Genomic DNA, 20007 nt, shown 5'->3' with positions numbered 1-20007 from the left:
GGGGTAGGGAGGGGAAAGGAAGTAACCTGTTACGAATAGGCCCACTCAAGCTCTGCTCCTGAGTACTGAGCACCTGCTATCCCTCTTTTCCTGCCATGGGTGCGCAAGTCCTGGAGTAGCCATGCAGTCTGCACCTATGAACGCACAAACAACCAGCTTTATCTGAAAAATTCTTGACCTGCTGTACCCTTCTCCTCTTCTGTCTTCCTTACTTCAGGGCAAGGCTTGTCTACCTGGTGCTCCAGCAGAGGAGGAGGGTTGGACTGTTGGGGCCTGCCCTTGGTCTGCCCACTCGGTGCTTTCAGGGAGTTGTGGTACCGAGGCTTGTCCTGTTCCTCCTGCTTTGTGCTCCAGCCGGGGAGTGGGGTCAGGATATGGAGGCTTGCAATATCCTGACTCTGCTCCCTGTCAGGAGCACCAAGTGAGCAAATCCTTAACTCCACTATCCTGGCCCAGCTGGAGTACCAGGTGGAGAGGGCCAAGTCTCTGCACTCTGGTGGGGGCGGGGGCGAGGCAGGTAGGCCTGTATGCTAAGTGTGTGGGCCAGAGCCTCTTGGTGACTAAGACACTGAAATTTACATTGTGAAGTTGAATGAAAGCCTTTGTATGACCATCAGAATAATTTTAATTCAAATTCCATTGTTAGTTTATTTTGCTCCAGCTGACTATAGTAAAGTCCTCACTGGGTTAGCTGTTGCTTCTCCTTGTCCAAAGGAGAAAGAGTAGAGAGCATAAGACCTTTTCATCTAACTTCTAGCACACATATATTTCAAAGACCTGAGAAACTTCCATTTTTGGACCCCGCATGCAGTATTCCAAACTTCCCTTAGAAATGAAGGGGAGGATATTTCTGTGAAGAAGAGTCTTGTTTTCTGAGGCAGAGTTTAAACAAGTTCTAAGTGATACTGTGCAACTAATCACTTTTTATGCTAGAACATCTAGTGCAGGGATCAGAAACCTTGCCAAGACGGAGTGCCGAAATTTGACCTTTTGACCTACTGTGTATGGTTCGGGTGCTGGTAATTCTTTTTAAAATCACTAATACTTTTTCATACAACAGCTTCATTAGTAAATTTATTAAGATGCAGCACTTTACCATTTAGGAGCTGGTTGGCAGCATTAGCTGGTCTTTAGTTAATGTATAGGCGTCATGGCTTGGAGCAAGCTCCTGACTGCACAAGGGTGGGAGGGGCAGGGCTGAGCTCCCGCTTCATGTGCTGTTGAAAATCCAGCTCACATGGTACTCTTGACACCCATGCTGGGGTTGCTGGCCTCAGATCTAGTGTATTATTGCATTAAACAGAACCTTTAAAAGAAAAGGCAATTCCAATTCGCTTAGGCTATTTCTAGACTAGGAGGTTTGTCAACAAGATGGCTGTTTTGTTGACAATACCTGGGGGGTGGGGATCCAGATTCCCAAGAACGTTCTGTCAACAGTAAGTTGACAGAATGCAGCACTTTTGTTGACAGCTGCACCCCAATCCTCATGAGGAAGAACACCTCTTTCAACAATATGGAAGTCCTGGGTGTTCCAAGGGGCCTTCTGTCAACAAAAAAGGCCTGCAGAGTGCTGCACAGGTGCACTGGGGGAAAATCTGTCCACAGCAAGCAGCTCTCTGTGGGTGGCTGCCTCAGGCCCATCTTACAGCTGCAAGGAACCTGGGAAACCCTGTGGCAGGAAGCTGAGTGTGTGGAAGCAGCATGTCCATGGGCTGCAGTCTTCCATGCCCTCACATCCACACCATAGCTGAGAGCTCTGGTGGCCGAGTATCAGGAACCTCACAACCTCCCTGCCCTGGGGCTCTTGAGAGACCAGCCGGAGGGGACCCATCTTCGCCCGGATGGCCGCTGCCCTAGCAGAACAGGGCCAGCCCTCTTGAACCATGGAGCAGGACTGGGCAAAGGTAAAGGAACTTTGCCAGGGCTATATCAGGGCCTGGGACGCTGCCTGACAGTCCTGACATCACTTTGGCAGCTTACATAAACGTTCAGTTTTTAGTATTCATGCTGAGTAAAAGACGCACAGACATACCATGTTTTAAAGCAGTTTTTTAAAAGTTACAAATTAAAATGTAAAATAATTGTAAAGTTTTGTCCTTAACTCCGTTAACATTACTTTCTCTTTTACATAAGCTTACTTCCCCACCTCTCAAGCTGTGAGCGTGAAATCTTTACATTGATCCAGCTCAGGTGGGCATCTTCATCTTTGTGTCCTTAGCATTGTGGAGGGCACAAGTGACTGGTCAGGAAACTTGAGATTACCCAGCTTTTCAAAACAAATCTGCTTTTTTCAGCATCTGGAAGGAAAACGTACAGATCAAAAATACTGTGTGCTTCAGCAAATGTCATAAAAAGTCTGATCATGAGTCCTCCGTTTCTCTTTTGGGGAGGTGAGGAGGGCCCTTTTCTTAGGGACCAGCTGTTCACTGTGAAGCTTTTATCTAGTGGCTTTTTATAGCTTTTTTTCCCTGCGCTGACAGGAGTTTCAGCAGTCACCAATATAATTCATTCCCCATTGTTACTTTCTGTCAGTATTGCTACTATCCTTGCCGTATGTCCTCAGTAAGAGATGTACTTTTTTCCTCTATTGTCTTTTGTCCTCTTTTCAGTTTGCCTGTCAGGGATATATGGACAGGTGGAGAATGCTTTAGTGATTAGCCCACTAGCCTGGAGTTCAGTCAATAAGACTGCTGCTACACTACCATTGTCCCGTCAGAGGGGGCATGGTAATGAGGCAATTTGAAGCAGGTTAATGAGGCACTGGCATGCATATTCAGTGCCTCATTAGCATAGTGGCAGCCATGCGAACACACATTGATTTCAGATTGACAGTGAAGATGGGGGCAGCTTTGAAATAAGCTCCGGCTTTTAGCATATTGACTGCTTTAGCAGACTTGTGCGTCTTTGTGAGACAGTTCTGAACTTAAATGTTCAAAGCAGTGTTTCAGTGGAGGCATCTGACGATGCGTGTCGTTGCCCATGAGCACTTATGCTCCAATATATCTGCTAGTCGATAAGGTGCCATAGGACTTCTCATTGTCAGAGCAGTGCTTATAGCAGACACACTGCTGTAATGGTTCATACTGACTACCAGTCCAAAATACTTAGAATCATAGGCCATTATGGTTAGAAGAGACCTCAGGAGGCCAGGCAGTCCAAACCCCTGCTCAAAGAAGGACCAACTCCAACTAAATTATTCTACTTAGTTAGGGCTTTGTCACTCCCAGCCTTAGAAACCTCTAAGGCTGGAGATTCCACCACCAGTCTACAAAAACCATTCCAGTGCTTGACCACCCTCCTGGTGAATTTTTTTTTCTAATATCCAACCTAGACTTCACCCATACAGCTTGAAACCATTGCTTCTTGTTCTGTCATCTGCCACCCTAGATACCAGCCTGATTTAGCTCAGTTCACTCAGCCTCTTCTCATAAGCCCCATAGTAATTTTCATTGCCCTCTGCTGGACTGTCTCCAATTTGTCCACATGCTTTCTGTAATGAGTGGGGGTAGGGGGTGCAAAACTGGACACAGTATTCCAGATGTGGCCTCACCATTGCTGAATTGGAGGAATAATCACTTCCCTTGATCTGCTGGTAAGGCTCCTACTAGTGCAGCCGAAAACTAATATGCTGTTAGCCTTGTTTAACAATATAAGAAAATACAAGCTTTGTACCCTACTGGGTTTTTCTTGTAATAAAAGTGATGATGTAACTGCTGTTAAATTAAAGCTATGAAATTTTGTGCAATAAGGAGACAAATTCAAAAGAGAAACCCCATCTACACCATTTTCCCAAATTCCTAAAGCTAAAAGAATTTAAATGTTGAAATAATGAATGTAAACGAAAGCAATAAAGCTATTTTAGGAAAGTCTTATTTAGCCTACAGAAAAAGTGAGTGGTATTTGCTCCTTTTAAAGATTTGTTGAGGTTGAGGATATGGTAGATGGTTCTCTTACTGTACTGATTAGAGCACAGCTAATCTGAACCTGCCAGGTTGTTTTCATATCTGACCCAAACTTGACACTACTTTGCAAAGAGGGGTGGTTTGAAAGTGTGTTTGATAAGTACTTCCTTTCCTGTTTCAGGAAGAACATTTGATAGATTTGCCAGGTATGAATTGGGAGTGCTTTGTTTAGGGTGGGCCTTCAGGGGCTGAATGGATTGGAGGCAAGGATTTGAGCTGTGCCTTATAAGAATGCAGCCGCAACAAACACCTGTGATCAGCAAACAGGAGCAGCTAACAGGGAGTTTGCCTGGGAGTTCACCTTGGGGTGAGCCCCATACCAGTTGTCCCTGTCTAATAGGTTTGCTTCTCTTGTGCCCTTCAAGGCAGCACTAGAAACATTTAGGAGAAGTCTTGGAAGAAAGGGGAATAATGGATGGTAACATGGCTACTGAGAAGTTTGCTGTTCTTACCTGCGTGGCACGTGCCATGTTTGTCAACCCTCAGGTCCATCAGAAAAGGTGAAGACTTTCTGGATAGAAGTCACCATGTAGTACAGTGGGAACAGCAGGCTGTTCAAAACAAGGAGGAGAACTGGAAGCATCTTACCTCCAGGGGAAGAAAACCAATTCAGGTCTCTCCAGCTCCATTGGAGATAAGCAACCACTTTCAGCTTCTCCGCACAGGTGATACAGTGGAGGTAGCTGGGACAGATACCTCACAGGGAGTGGATTAGAAGATGACCCCATGGATTGTAAGGCATGGGATGCCTAGTCCTAGGGATGGGGGGTTCCATGACCACCACCCCTAGGAAAAGAAGATGGGGGGTGGTGGTGGTCGGGAACTCCCTCCTAAAAGGGTCAGACCCATCCCTCTGCCATTCAGACCTAGACTCCCAGCAAATTTTCTGCTTTCTGAGAGCTAGAATCTGGGATGTTACAGGATCTCTTCCAAAAATCATCAGACCTGCAGACTATTACTTCTTCCTACTTCTCCGTGTAGGAACTAATGATACAGCCAAGAGCAACCTTGATGAGATCACTGCAGATTACATAACTGTAGGAGGAAAGATGAAGGAATATGGAGCACAGGTGGTGGTCTCATCCATCCTCACTGTTGAAGAAAGGGGTCTGGGTAGGGATTGTCAAGTCGCTGAAGTAAATGTGTGGCTGCATAGGTGGTGCAGCAGAGAAGAATTTGGTTTCTTTGACCATAGAATTCAGTTTCAGGAACAAGGATTGCTATGAAGAGATGGGATCCACCTAACAAAGACAGGACAGAGCATCTTTGCGGGCAGGCTTGCAAATCTAGTGAGGATGGCTTTAAACTAGGTTCGTCAGGGGATGGTGACACAAGCCCTGAGGTAAGTGGGGAAGGAGTAGGGTACAACAAAGTACGTTTCCTGGGTGAAGAGGAGAAAGTGGGCCAATCAGCCACTTCTCTAAGGTGCTTGTACACAAATGGAAGAAGCCTGGGAAACAAACAGGAGGAACTAGAGGTCCTGGCATGGTCTAAGTAGTATGAAGTGGTTGTAATAATGGAGACTTGGTGGGATGACTTGCATAACTGGATCATGGTTATGGGAGGGTATAAACCGTTCAGGAAGGACAGGCAGGAGAGAAAAGGAGGAGGAGTTGCAGTATATGTGAGGCATAGTAACAGAGAGTAAGCCGTGCTAGTCTATACACTGACAGAGACCAAAAACTACAAGAACTTTACCAAATATTCATAAACCTGAATTACGCACCAGGAGAAGTAAAAAAACAAATTGACAGGGCCAGATGCATACCCAGAAACCAGCTACTTCAAGATCAGCCCAAAAAAGCCAAGAACAGAACACCTCTGGTCATCACTTACAGCCCCCAACTCAGACCACTGCAACGAATTATTAAAGACCTACAACCTATTCTTAATCAGGATGCTACACTCCGGAAGGCCCTGGGTGACATGCCTGTTCTCTCCTACAGACAACCTCCCAACCTCATGAGGATCCTTACTAACGGCCATAGTCTATACCCCAGGAACACCAGTCCTGGAACCTTTCCCTGCAACAAAGCCCACTGCCAGCTTTGTCCACATATCTTCTCTGGAAATACCATCACTGGACCTAACCAGGTTACTCACAGAATCACGGGCACTTTCTCATGCTCCTCTACTAACATCATATATGCCATCATATGCCAACAATGCCCAGATGCTTTGTATATTGGACAGACTTCTAACTCCCTTAGACAAAGGGTCAACGGGCACAAAACAGACATCAAAACACTCCAGATGCACAAACCAGTTAGTCACCATTTTAATGGAATGGGGCATTCTGTCAATGACCTCAAGGTGTGTGTGTTAATGAAGAGACATTATTGCTCCGTTTTAGAAAGAGAAGTGGACGAATTGACATTTATATTCAAATTCGGAACATTAACACATGGTTTAAATTGTGATGGAAACTTTCTGAGTCTCTGTAGGGGCTCATCTGCATACCTGACTCAATCTAATTCTTGATCTTCCCCCCCACCCCTCCACTCTCTGATTTGCTCACCTTGATTATCTTTTTCTGATTTGTCCTCCTTGCTTACTGTTTTTGGTTCTCTGTGTCTTAAATATTGAGTCTGTTCTGGTCTGGCTGTGGTCTGAAGAAGTGGGTCTGTCCCACGAAAGCTCACCTACTAAACTATTTTGCTAGTCTTTAAAGTGCTACTTGACTGCTTTTTGTTTTGATATATGTGAGGGAGTATTATGATTAATCAGAGCTCCAGTATAAGGAGGGAGAAAAACCATTTGAGTGTTTTTGGGTTAAGCTTAGAGACAGAAGCAATAGAGATGATGTTGCAGTTGTGTCTGCTATAGACCACCAGATCAGGGTGATGAGGTAGATGAGGATTTCTTCAGACAACTAAGAGAAGCTTCCAAATCACTGGTCCTAGTTCTCATGGGAGACTTTAATCATCCAGACATTTGTTGGGAGACCAATACAGCAGCAGCGCAGACAATCCAGGAAGTTGTAGGAGAATGTTGGGGATAACTTCCTGGTACGAGTGCTGATGGAACCGACCAGTGGCCGTATACAACTTGACTTGCTGCTCACAAAGAGGTGAGCAGTAATATACAGACCCTTGATTTCAAAAGAGCAGACTTTGGCTCCCTGAGGGAACTGATGGGCAGGATCCCATGGGAAACAAAGATGAAAGGAAAAACAGTTAAAGAGAACTGGTAGTATTTATAAAAAGTCTTGGTGAAGGTACAAGAACAAACAATACCACTGCATAATAAGAAGTGTAAATATGGTAGGCAACCAGCTTGGCTTAACAGGGAAATCTTTGGTCATCTTAAACTCAAAAAGGATGCATATAGGAAGTACAAACTTGGACAGATGACTAAGGAGACATATAAATGTGTGGCTGGAAAATGCCAGGCAGTAATCAGGACAACAAATGCACAATTGGAACTGCAGCTGGCAAGGGAGGTGAAGGTTAACAAGAAGGGTTTCTACAGGCATGTTAACAATAAGAGGATTATCAGGGAGGATGTGGGGCCTTTACTAGATGAGAGAGGTAACCTAGTGACAGATGATGTAAGAAAAGTTGAAGTACTCAATGGTTTTTTGCCTCAGTTTTCATGGGCAAGGACAGCTCCCACACTATGGTGCTAGACAATGTAGTATGGGAAGGTGAAGGGCAGCCCTTGGTCGGGAAGGAATGAGTTGAGAGCTACTTAGAAAAACTAGATGTTCACAGTTCCACGGGTCTGGATTTAATGCAGACATCATTACTGAGCCTTTGGCCATTATCTTTGAAGAGTCGTGGAGATTGGGAGAGATTCCAGATGATTGGAAAAAGGCAAATGTAGTGCCCATCTTTAAAAAAGGAAAGAAGGACAATCCAGGGAACTATAGACCAGTCAGCCTTACCTCAATCCCTGGGAAAATAATGGAAGGGATCCTCAAGGAATCTGTTTTGGAGCACTTGGAAGAGGGGAAAGTGATCAAAAGTAGTCAACATGGATTCACCAAGGCAGGCTGTGCCTGACCAATCTGATTAACTTCTCTGACGAGGTAACAGGCTCTGGGGATATGGGGAAGTCAGTGGATGTGATATGCCTTGACTTCAGCAAAACTCTTGATATGATCTCCCACAACATTCTTGCCCATAAGTTAAGCAAGTATGGGTTGGAGACATGGACAATACGATGGATAGGAAGCTGGCTTGATAGTTGGGCCCAGTGGTCAGTGGCTCAATATCTGGGTGGCAGTCGGTTTCAAGTGGAGTGCCCAAGGCTCGGTTTTGATTCAACATCTGTGTTGATGACCTGGATGAGGGACTGGATTGCACCCTCAGCAATTTTGCGAATGACACCAAGCTAGGGGGAGAGGGAGATAGGATCCAGAGTTTCCTGGATAAATTGGAGGATTGGATCAAAAGAAATCTGGTGTGGTTTAACAAGGAGAAGTGTAGAGTTCTGCACTTGGTATGTAAGAATCCCAAGCATTTGTCATAGGCTCGGGACTGACTGGCTAAGCAGCAGTACAGTGGAAAGGGACCTAGGGATTATGGTCGATGAAAGGCTGGATATGAGTAAACAGTGTGCCCTTGTAGCCCAAAAGGCCAACGACCTATTGGGCTGCAATAGGGGGAGCATTTCAAGTAGATCTAGAGAAGTTGTTGTTCCCCTCTATTTGGCACTGGTGAGGATACATCTGGAGTATTGTGTCCAGTTTTGGGCCCCCCCAGTATGGAAAGGATGTGGATGATTATGATTAAGGGGCTGGAGCGCATGACCTGTGAGGATAGACTGAGGATTTGGGCCTTTTCAGTTTGCAAAATAGAAGACTTAGGGGTGATTTGGTAGCAGCCTTCATCTTCCTGAAGGGGTGCTCTAAAGAGGATGGATGGAGAGAAACTGTTCTCAGTGGTGACAGATGGCAGAACAAGGAGTAATGGTCTGAAGCTACAGAAGGAGAGGAGTAGGCTGGATATCAGGAAAAACTACTCCTCCAGGCTAGTGGTGAAGCACTGGAATGCATTGTCTAGAGAAGTGGTGGAATTTCCATCCCTCAAGGTATTTAAGTTCTGACTTGACATAATCATGGCTGGGATGACTTAAACCTGAGGTTGATCCTGTTTGACGCAGCAGGTTGGACTCGATGACCTCTTGAGGTCTCTTCCAGCCCTATGATTCTATGATACTTGTAGTCAGGTCCTGTCCAGTTCATATTTGGTTGCAAGGGTCCAGACCAGCAGCTTGTCCTCATTTTCTTGAGTGCTTCTTCCCTTGCACTGCTCCCCTTAGCCCCCAAGTTTAATTACTCCTATGACCTGTTCTCCACCTGAGCTCAGAGCACCCAAAGAGCTGCTGTTTCCACTCTGCGTCTGAGCTGCTCCCCGCAGTTTGCCCACGCTGCTGCTGCCAGCTCATCTGTGAGGCTCAGCCAATTAGGGGTTGAGCCCCAGTATTCTCTCCCTGTGCCCAAACTCCATTTCTAGCCACCTTGTACTGATGCCCTGCCATTTTGCTGCACTGTGTATGCTGTGAAGTTAGAGGCGCTGTGGTAAGTCACCATACTCTACAGAGCATGCAGCTCAGCAAGATGGCAGCAGCTGGGAGGAGGAAGGAATGCAGCTGGCAAGATACAGCTCCCTGGCCGGTAGGAGGTGGGACAGCCTGAAACAGTGTGGGTTGGGTCCTGTTGTATTGTATTGTGAGGCTCTACACTAAGTTTAATTGAATTTACACAGTTTGAGACACAAGAAATCTCTGATTATCTGTAGCCAATATCAAGTAAATTACTAATTTATAGAGAGGGAATTTTACACACTGGTTGAATCATAGGAGCTGTCATATTGTACTACCCCAGTTCTCCTTTTTGTCCAGTGTCCTAAGAGACAGTTACAGATGCTACAGAAGAAGATATAACAAGCACAAGTGGGTGATGTTGGGTGTTTTCCTTGTCAGTATCAATGTCTATTCATTTTGATTCATCCTAAATGATGTTTTTGATGATACCTTAAAAAAATGGAGGTACACATCTCATAGAGCTGGAAGGGACCTCAGGAGGTCATAAAATCCAGTCCCCTGCCCTTTTGTCAGGACCCAACCCTAGCCCCTTTTTAAAAATCTGTTTGTCCCAGATCTCTAATTGGCCCCTTCAAGGATTGAACTCACAAGCTTAGGTTTACAAGGCAAATACTCAAACTGCTGAGCTATCCCTCTCCCTGAGCTGATTGTGTTGTGTAAAAAGATTTCCTGTCATCCTGCTGTCACTTAAAAAAAAAAAAAAGGTGCCTTTAATTGCATGTGCCCTTCCAGTGGTATGAGAGTGTTAGTAGGAGAATCTCACCTGCTCTCTCTATGCTGTTCATTGTTTTGTATACCTCTGTCATTTCCCTTCCCCTGCAGACAGTCTTTTGTTTCTTTTATGTGGAAATATTTCCATTCTTTTAACCACTCTTTTCACCCATTTTGTATTCTCTCTCTTCCTTATAGATCCTTTCTGAGATAGTATTAGTTGAATTGACTGCAGTCTTCCAGGTGAGGGTATACCATTGATTTTTGGGAATTAGCTGTTGAGGCTTTGTGCTGTATGACATGATCTTTTTCCAGTATGCCACTAAAACAACTCCATTGATGCTTGTCGCTTGGAGGGGATAATATTTTGCATCCTTTCTTCTCTGTGCATGTTAATATTCTGTGTTCTGTCTGAAATTTTATTATCCCAAGCTATAGTAACTACCCATCCTGTGCACCAAATGAGGCAGGGGTTTCTGTGGAAAAGTGGGATCACATAATTAAAGACTGTGTCATAATATACACACACAAGGCAGGGCTGACTTAAGGCTGCACAATCATACTGTATCTCCCAGCTTTTGAGTTTCTGTTCTTGTATGATTTTTTTTATTTTGGTTTTTCATGTAACTTGTATATATTTAGGGTCTCTGTCCTATTGGATTTATAAATTTAGGATTATCTTTAATGGTGAAAACCTACAAATAGTAGTTATGGTAAACACAGTTTCTGTGTATGTAGACCCAAATTTGGAAAGGCATCAAGACAATAGGACTTTAAACATGTGCCCATGTGTTTTGTTGAATAAGAAGAGGTTGTGCTGAACTGTTGTCTTCAATCAGAGCCCTATATTCCATTTCAAGATGGATAGTGATTCCTCATTTTACCACAATAAGTACCATATGCCAACTCATTTAAAATGCTATCTCAGATGAGAAGTCCTAACAATATATGCACTAGCATGAGATAATTAAAAAGCTCCCTCAAACACCTCATTTGTTTTAATTAAGAAAAAAGTGAAATGTAACTAGATATTTAGTTCTCCCTTTTTACATGCCTGAAACTTATCAAATGAAGTGAAATCCTCTGAAAAATCTAATCATATGAGCAGGAAACTTAGTGTGTACATTCAGCAACTAGATACCTGGGATGGCCTTTGACAGAAGACTTGGGCTTCTCAGGACTCAGACTTCAGGGCTGTTTCAGTGTTACGTAGACTTCTGTGCATGAGGTCCAGTGAGTGAAACAGCTCGTCATCCCAAGCCCCATGAGCTCTGCATCACAAGCCCTTAAGTTAGCAGCCATGGGTCACGGGCAGGTGTTTAGTTGCTTTATGGACATATCCTTAATTTTTGTTCTTTCTAGTGTTGGAACTTTCTCACTTCTCCTAATTCTGATATAATTGCTTGATTTTAATATTACAATAAACTCTTTCATATATGACCTTCTATTATCCAGAATTCTCAAATAACTGGCATTTTAACCACAAGTAAATTTTAGTTACATTTTCCATAAGTACAGTGTGGTGAAAGTAAATACAAATAAATACAGCAAACACAGTGTAAGTTCACATCGTACAATGCTACTGTTGTTGGTAAATAAGGCACCCTACATACTTTTTTGTTTGTTTCTTAATATCTAATTTTTTTTCCAGTGTTATGCATTGCTAGGTCTACCTCCTCTATTTTTCAGAATGTTTGAATATCCAGCAACCACTTGGTCCCAAGGCTGCCAGATATGAAAGAGTTTTCTGTATTTGTGTATACTGATAGAAGGGCTGTCTGTTAACTCAGATTTAACTTATACACCTCTTCTTTATTCTGGTACATCATATTTAAGATCTCTTGCCATCCTGCCAACGAAGTTGTCATGAAAGATTTTTTAAAATTATTTTGTTAAACTCTCAGTTGCCATTTTCCTTAAATGTTTGTTGTGCACAGCTGCTTTTTTCATATCTAAGTACATAAAGTATCAAAAATAGCAAGTCAACAGACATAAAGAGACTTGTACCTAAAAGAGATCAAAGAAAACAGAACATGAAGCCCTTTGGAAATCTTGGCTACCCACTTCTGTAAATAAAAGTGCATCTCAAGCAGAAAGTATTCAACTACTGTATTTATAAAGGCCTTGATTGACAGTTCAGTTTTTAACCTCATTAAAAACACAGGCAGTGTAAACTGGTGAGAGTGTTTATTCTAGCACTTCTGTCTGAAGGAAAAATGAAAACTAAAATATAATGGCTTGGTATCTATTTCTTTTAAGTATTTATTTTAGATCTATGAGTGTAAAAGAATGTTTTCTCAAGTCAGTGCACTTAAGTGAACTTATTTTGCTTACTGTTCTGGAATTTAAGTATGCTGTTACAATTCCTTAGAAAAAAAATCTAATATTTACCAAAGGTATACCTTCCATTGATGCACAGTGATTCTTCCATCCTTTTTCAAAAGTTCCCTTTTCCACCTATGTAATAAATAAGTCTAAGTTCTTGCTAATTACATGATAATGTAATAAAAGGCAGGCACCCGTTACTCTCACTGAAGACATGTCCTAAAAGTAAATAACTTACTGTAACACATCCATGAATGACAGAGGTGAGAATTCTTTTACAGTCTTGTATAATTATACTGGGATTTTTTTTATTAGCTAATACATTATAATGTTTATTTTAATGAATAACAAGGATATGCACAATATTGTTGATTTACTTTTCTTCCCCTCTGCCATCCCAAAAGGTCAGTTATGTGAGTCAGATGTTTTGTTGAGAGCACTAGTGTTCTCTTTAAGCATGTAGCATTATCAACTTAAAAGCTAATATCATGAGCCCTCTAGAGTCAACATTAAAATAACTGAAATGACATTCTGTGTCTAGGTCTAACAGAAGAGGATACAGATGTGTGTAGAGCAAGATTATCTAGAGAAGAACTCCTAAAAGTAATCTTTTGTTTCCATTGCTGACTGGCTCTTTCCAGAAGGACCGTCTATTGCTGTTTAGTTAAATTTCTAACCCGTAGAATGCTGATGTTTCCATTCTGCCATCCAAATGAATAGGTAGTGGTCAGGGCTGTCTGCTCTGGTTGGTCTGCCTCACTCACAAGTGCACCACAATACCAGCTGAAATGTATAAGTATTTGTAGATGTTTTTCTACATTTTAAAATATATTTGTTTCAATTAGAACACAGCGTACACTTTATATAATTTTCATTAAACATATTTGCATTATAAAAAGATAATTTACCTTTTATACAAGCACTGTAGCACGATCTCTTTATCCTGAAAGTGCAACTTACAAATGTGGATTTTTTGTTGTTGCGTGATGCTGCCCAAAACCAGTATCATATAAAATTTCGGAGCCTACGAGTACACTCAGTCCTACTTCTTGTTCAGCCAGCCATTCAGACAAATGGGTTTCTTTATATATACAGGAGATAATGCTGTCCACTTTTTGTTTACAATATCACCTGAAAGTGACAACAGGGACTCACTTAGCACTCTTGTAGCTAATGTTTAACGTTGTTTCTGTGCAAGATATGTAAAACATTCCTATACCCCTTCTGGCGTCAGCCACCATGCCAGAGGATGTGCATCCATGTTGACAACACTCATCAATGCATTAATTGAAATTTGGACCTGAACTCCTTGGGACAGAATTATGTCTCCTGCCCTATGGTTTTTCCTGCTACTGTCATATATTATGTATTACAGCAGTGTCAAGTGATGACCCAGGACCTGTTGTTCTTTCTAAGAACACCTGCTTGGCAGATTTGACAAAAAGTAAAGACGTTAAATTTCTTAAGATGCCTGCGGGTCTTGACTCAGTGTTTAAGAATGTGAAGTGTCTTCCAAAATCTGAGGGTGGCAGTGTGTGGAACTTGCTTTCAGAAGTCTTAAAACACTAGCTCTCTGATGCTGAAACTATAGAACCTGTACCAGCAAAGAAGAAAATCAGCCTTCTACTGTTGACATCTGACTCAAATGATGAAAATGAATGGCATGAATCCACACTGCTTTGGATTCTTATTGAGCAGGACCTATTATCAGCATGGAAGCATGTCCTCTAGAATGGTGGGACACTAAGGAGAGAGAACTACCATTAAGGAAACCTAGGTCATGTGGTGGCAGCCTTCTGCATTATTTGAACATTAATTATCTGGGAAACAGAGAGAAAGAAGCATTAGAATATACTGATCTATAGAGGCAGAAACATGAGTTAACTTTTCAGACCATTTTGGTATTGTTAATAGCTGAGGTCTGGAAATGGCTTTTTATGCTGAGTCGGAGCCCACTCCCATGTCCTTGACCATCTCTGCTGTGTTATTGAGGTTTGGCTTGGTCTGTCACTTTGGTCTACTGTGTTTCTTACTAGTACATCGTTATCGTTATTACTTGAATTTCAACAGGTTTTTATGCCTTTGAGCCTCATGTACCCAGTAAACTGATCCATTGCTCACAGTAGAGTTAGCATTGCTTGCAGAGTAGATCAATTAACTGCTCACATTTTAACTGCAAATGTAGATCAGGATGAACTACAGTAGGGTGCAACATTCACGAGGGTTTGGTGTTGAGAACCCTCGCGAATGTTGGATTTCGTGAATAGGGTGGGCAGCAGCATGGGCAGGTGGAGACTGGCAGCAGGGCCACAGGGAGCCGGGGAAGCGATGGCTGCTGGTGCTCCCCACCTGGAGCCCTGGGGAAAGCAGTGGCAGCCGCTGGCGCTCCTGGCCGCAGGGTCTTAGGGAAGTGGCGGCAGCCACTGGTGCTCCCTGCCCAGAGCCCCGGGGAAGCAGCGGCTGCCGTCGCTCCCCGCCCGGAGCCCTGGGAAGGTGGCAGACGCTGGCGCTCCCAGCCCTGGAGCCCTGGGGAAGCGAGGCTGCTCACAAGTAACTGAATTTACGAATGTGGCACTCGCCAGTGTTGTGACCTTTCTGTATTCTCTGTACTAGTTCAGAAAGCTGTGGTTTAAGAATTGCTCCAGGCACGCATTAGCAGTGTTCTCTAAAATGTCCTTGAACACGGTTTGTCCTAATGCGCTCTTCTAGTTAAACCCTGTGTGCTTGAATGGGAGCTGAACTCATTGGTGACCCTTTTATGATAGATTCATCAGCCTTCTGATCTCTGATGTGATATGGGTCGTAAGGTGCCTGTCAGAGCTGGGCTTTACAGACATAGGAGTGCACATACCCTCCATGTAGATCGCCAAAACCTACCTAGCCCCTTGTACAGTGGAATGCTACTGTCTACTAAGTAAGTGGGTGTGTGTTTTGCTTCCTTTCCTAATTTGCTAAAAGCAAAAGACACAAGTGTATCAAACTAGATTGGGCTGTATTTGAAAGCTCATGTTCCTTTAGTGTGGCTATTTATAGTTTCAGGCCCGAATTCAGCCTTAACTTAAAATGCTTTAATTGGAAATTGTATCTGCTGTTGCTGTGACTGAATATGGTTCCCATTCTCTCTGTCTTAACTTTCCTCTGTGATATACTGGATAAGTCTATAGCAGGTGAGGGCAAAATACAGCCCAGGGGCCCGATCCAGGTTGCCAAACTGCCAGATCTGGCCTGTCACCATCCTGCAGCCCAGATGGAACCATGAGCAGGCTCCCTGTCTGCTGCACACCACTCAAAGCTATGGAGGGCCATGTATGTCTTTGCATACCGTGCACCCCTGGGCAGAGCTTTGCATGCTGTTGCTGGCTCAAGCACAATCTCACCGCTTCCACTGGCTTGAAACTGGACATTGGAAGCTTCCTGGGCCATGCTTGCTGTGCAGGCAGGGCATGGAGCCCTCTGCCTCCACTTGCAGGAATGCTCTTGGCCTTAGCAGCTGGCAGCTTTGAGCGGGGGCATAGCAGGCTAGGCACCTACCTGAAGGTTCTACTGGGCTTGCTGGCTGGGAGACATGTAAGGTAAGTGCTTCCCAGCCAGAGCCTACACTTGGTATCCCAATTGCTCTCTCAGGTCACAGACCCCTCATGCCTTAGGTCACAACCCAAACCACTGTACCCCTGCCCCAGGTCAAAACCCCCTTCCAGACTCTTCTCCCCCTCTTGCACCTCTCCTGCAGATCAGAATCCTCTCCAGCATCCATACTCCCATCGCAGATCCTAGGCCACACTCCTCTGTCCCAGGTCACAACTCCCTCTGTCACTCAACTTCCTCCCTAAACCCTTCTCCTGCACCCCAATCCCCTACTCTCAGCTCCCTTCTACACCCAATCTCCATCCCAAACCCTGCACTTCCTCTATTAATGTAGAAAAGTGCAGCCTTTGATCACTTTCCAAATTGTTGGAGTGGCTTCCATCAAAAATTATTGCCCACCCCTGCTCTATAAGGTCCATTAATTTCAGTATATTCGTTGCCACAATAAGAGCAGATGTTACTCTTGGCAGAAAAACATTAAAAGAGGCCTCCATGAACTCTCGCCCTTTAATAAAGCTTCAATGAATGTCTCTTACTTTTTTACTTTTTCCCTTAATTTATTTCTTCTTTCTCTTTCCCTCCTCTTCTCCCTCCCCCACTTTTGTGATGTCCTTTATCTCCATTCCAATTCTGGTATTTGAGTGTGGGCCTACAGCAGATGAGAAATTTTCTTATTGGTATTCATGATTCGGAATGAGTATTAGAAGGCCTTAATAGCTTCAGAAGGTCAGTTGTCTTTAAACCTCATTTGCTATTGTTTTCTTTTTATTCTAGGTGAGCAGATGATTCAGAAATGTATTTTATAGTGTCATTTATTAAAGTAGGACACGAGGCTGTGAGTGTTTAATTTTTCTGAAAAATATGAAATCTGAGATATTCTAGAAGCAGATAATCTGTGACACATGTCACAGTAAAATGAGATCTATACACAATGTCATTGCTGTACTTACAAATTAAACTGATTTCCTATGGTATTTTCTGAGTATGTACTGCAGCAGCATTTAGGAAAGAGTATGACAGCATCCAAGCTCTCTAGTTTTTTTTTTTTTTATTTTTTATCATCAAAATTATTAAACAATCTTAAATCCACACACAGCGTACATCTACGCTACAAAATAAAGTTGAATTTATTGAAGTCAACATTTTATTGCTAGATTTTATAAATTTGAAGATGAGTATACAAAAATGTCCAAAAGTCAATGTAGTTTGTCTCCTTTGCCTTAGCTAGGTTTGACTGCATCACCAATGCATTGTAGACACCTATCTCACAGTGCCTGGAGCCCCATTGTATTCTGGGTTTTTGTAACAGTGTGTTATGGGAAAAAATGTGCCAGAAATGTGTGTGGGTGTCTGATGTAGTCATCCCAGAGTGCGAGGCCCCTACTCCCCCTTCTGTTGGAAAACAAAGGACCGGACCAAGGAATTTTGTGCCATTTTTTGGGACTTTTTCAAAAGCCTGCCCCAGCTCATATCACTGCACAGAGCTAGCATGGATCCTGAAGAGCTTATAGTTATTGTACAGTGTGTTATGGCTACTTTCTGAAGTGTCGTACAGTATTGTATTAGAGAAAGCCAGTGGGAGGATGAGATTGATACCGATGATTCAGATGATGATATTGAAGAATTGGAGAGCAGGAATGCAGAGCTGCTGGCTGTTTTGGATGCACTACTTGCAGTGAAGTGCTGGTTCTGGAGATGTGAAATTAGCATACACTGGTGGTTCCGCATCATTTTTGAGGTCTGGGATGACCAGCAGTGGCTGCAGAACTTCCACATATGCAAGGCCACTTTCATGGAAGTTTGTGGTTTGCTGTTCCCTGCCATGCAGCACAGTGATACCAGAATGAGACCTGTTTTGATGGTTCACAAGCGAGTGGCAATTGCTCTGTGGAAGTTTGCAAAGCCCAAAAGCTACTGGTCAATGGGAAATAAATTCAGTGGGACACAAGTGGGGGCTGCAGTGTTGCAGGTAGCCAGTGTAATCTGTGACTGTCTGATGCAGAAGACCATGATGCTGGGAAATGTGCAGGATATAGTGGAATGCTTTGCTGCCCTGGGGTTTTCTAACTGCAGTGGGGAGATAGATGGAATGCACACCCCCATTCTGGCCCTGGACCACCTAGTCTGAGAGTACATAAACCACAGGGCTAACTTCATGGTGTTGCAAGCGTTGGTGGATTATAAAAGTCATGTCACCAACATCTGTGTGGGATGGTCGGGAAAGGTGCACAATGTGCACATCTTGAGAAATTCTGGTCTGTACAGAAAACTCCAGGCTGAGACTTTCTTCCCAGACTAGAAAATCAAGATTGGCGATGTGGAGATGCCCTGCTTACTCTCTGTTCCCTTGTCTCATGAAACCATACACAGGCATCCTGGACCACAGCCAGGAGTACTTCAGTTACAAACTGAGCAAGTGCAGAATGGCAGTGGAATGTGACTTTGGCCATTTGAAGGCAACGCTCAGGTGCCTTTTGACCCATTTAGACCCTTTCCAAACCAACGTATCCCCACTGTGGTTGCAGCATGTTGTATTCTCCATAACATTTGCAAATCAAAGGGGGAAAATTTCATGCCAGCCTGGGTTGTAGAGGCAGATAACATGAGCAGGGCTTATGCACAGTTGGACACAAGGGAGTTCACCAACACACATGCAGAAGCAACAGAAATCAGGGAGGCTTTGAAAATTAGCTGTATAAATGAGCAGCCAGCCACATGAATCTGCTGCATTTAACTTCTGTGACACCGCCCCCACCCCGCACACTGATGTGTGCTTGACCTGTCTGAAAGCACCTCCAACTGCATCCCATCCTATGTGAACTGATAAATGACAAAGTGGTTTTCACAAAACCATTGGTTTTATTTACAGTGGGGTGGGCGAAGGGGTAGGTAGAGGGAAAAAGGGAATCCTGGTATCACATGTGATGGAATCCAGTATCGGAGGGGTAGGCGTGTTAGTGTGGATCTGTAACAGCAACAAAGGGTCCTGTGGCACCTTATAGACTAACAGAAAAGTTTTGAGCATGAGCTTTCGTGAGTACAGACTGTCTGTGCTCACGAAAGCTCATGCTCAAAACTTTTCTGTTAGTCTATAAGGTGCCACAGGACCCTTCGTGTGATGGAATGTGAGCCTTTCGCAGTGTGGTGAGATTCAGTGCATAGAGCAAGAGACTGTTTTTGCCCACCCCCCACCCAAAGCATTCAGGGACTCTGACGAAAGGGCTGGATGGGGATGGGTTGAGGTATATCGAGGGGAGGCCAGGCAACAGAGTGTGGAGGCTTCATAATGAGTCCTGCGGTAGGCATCCCTTTGCAGTTCTAGCATGGAATGCTGGATCTCGGTTTTCTCCCTGAGAGCTGTCTGGAGCTCTGTAAAGTCCTTGTTCCTGCACTGGAGCAAGGTTTGCTGCTACTGCTATGTGCGCTTTTGGTTAGCAGTGGCTCTGGCTTGCTCTGTATCAGCCTTTTCAAGTTGCTGCAGGATGGTGTCCTATTTGGATCTCTTTTATTTGCCTCCTCATTGCAGCAACCCTGTCTCTCCCACACATGCTGCCTGCTGAAGATAGTGAAGGTCAGAATTTAGATACAATTTTTAAATGTGACACAAAGCACTTACACATTGAATTAATGGGTCTGTGTTTGACAATCATTGCAACTTTTGTTTTCCAAGGCCACTTCTGGCTTCTCAAGGATGACGATGAATTTTTGCAGAACAAAAGCTATTAGTTTTCCAGACCATTTCATTGAGGATGTGCAAAGAGCTTGATAGCTTTCAGATCATGGGGGGCAGGACTGGCACAGCCTGGCAGGTGCGTGGTCAAGAGGTAGGGTCACCCTTGTAAACTGTAAAATGCAGAAAAGAAAACTTTCTCAG

At 43.7% G+C, this 20007-nt stretch overlaps 1 protein-coding gene across 4 annotated transcripts in view; it reads left to right on the top strand.

The window, feature by feature from the left end:
• THADA (THADA armadillo repeat containing) overlaps window positions 1–20007 on the top strand; it is a 310355-nt gene that overhangs the window by 83789 nt on the left and 206559 nt on the right. The gene's annotated exons all lie outside the window — the stretch shown is intronic.

The sequence above is a fragment of the Carettochelys insculpta genome, chromosome 3 (assembly GCF_033958435.1).
Source record: "Carettochelys insculpta isolate YL-2023 chromosome 3, ASM3395843v1, whole genome shotgun sequence".
Lineage (NCBI taxonomy): Eukaryota > Metazoa > Chordata > Testudines > Carettochelyidae > Carettochelys > Carettochelys insculpta.
The sequence above is the reverse complement of the archived record's forward strand: the minus strand, read 5'-3'. Positions and strand labels throughout refer to the sequence as shown.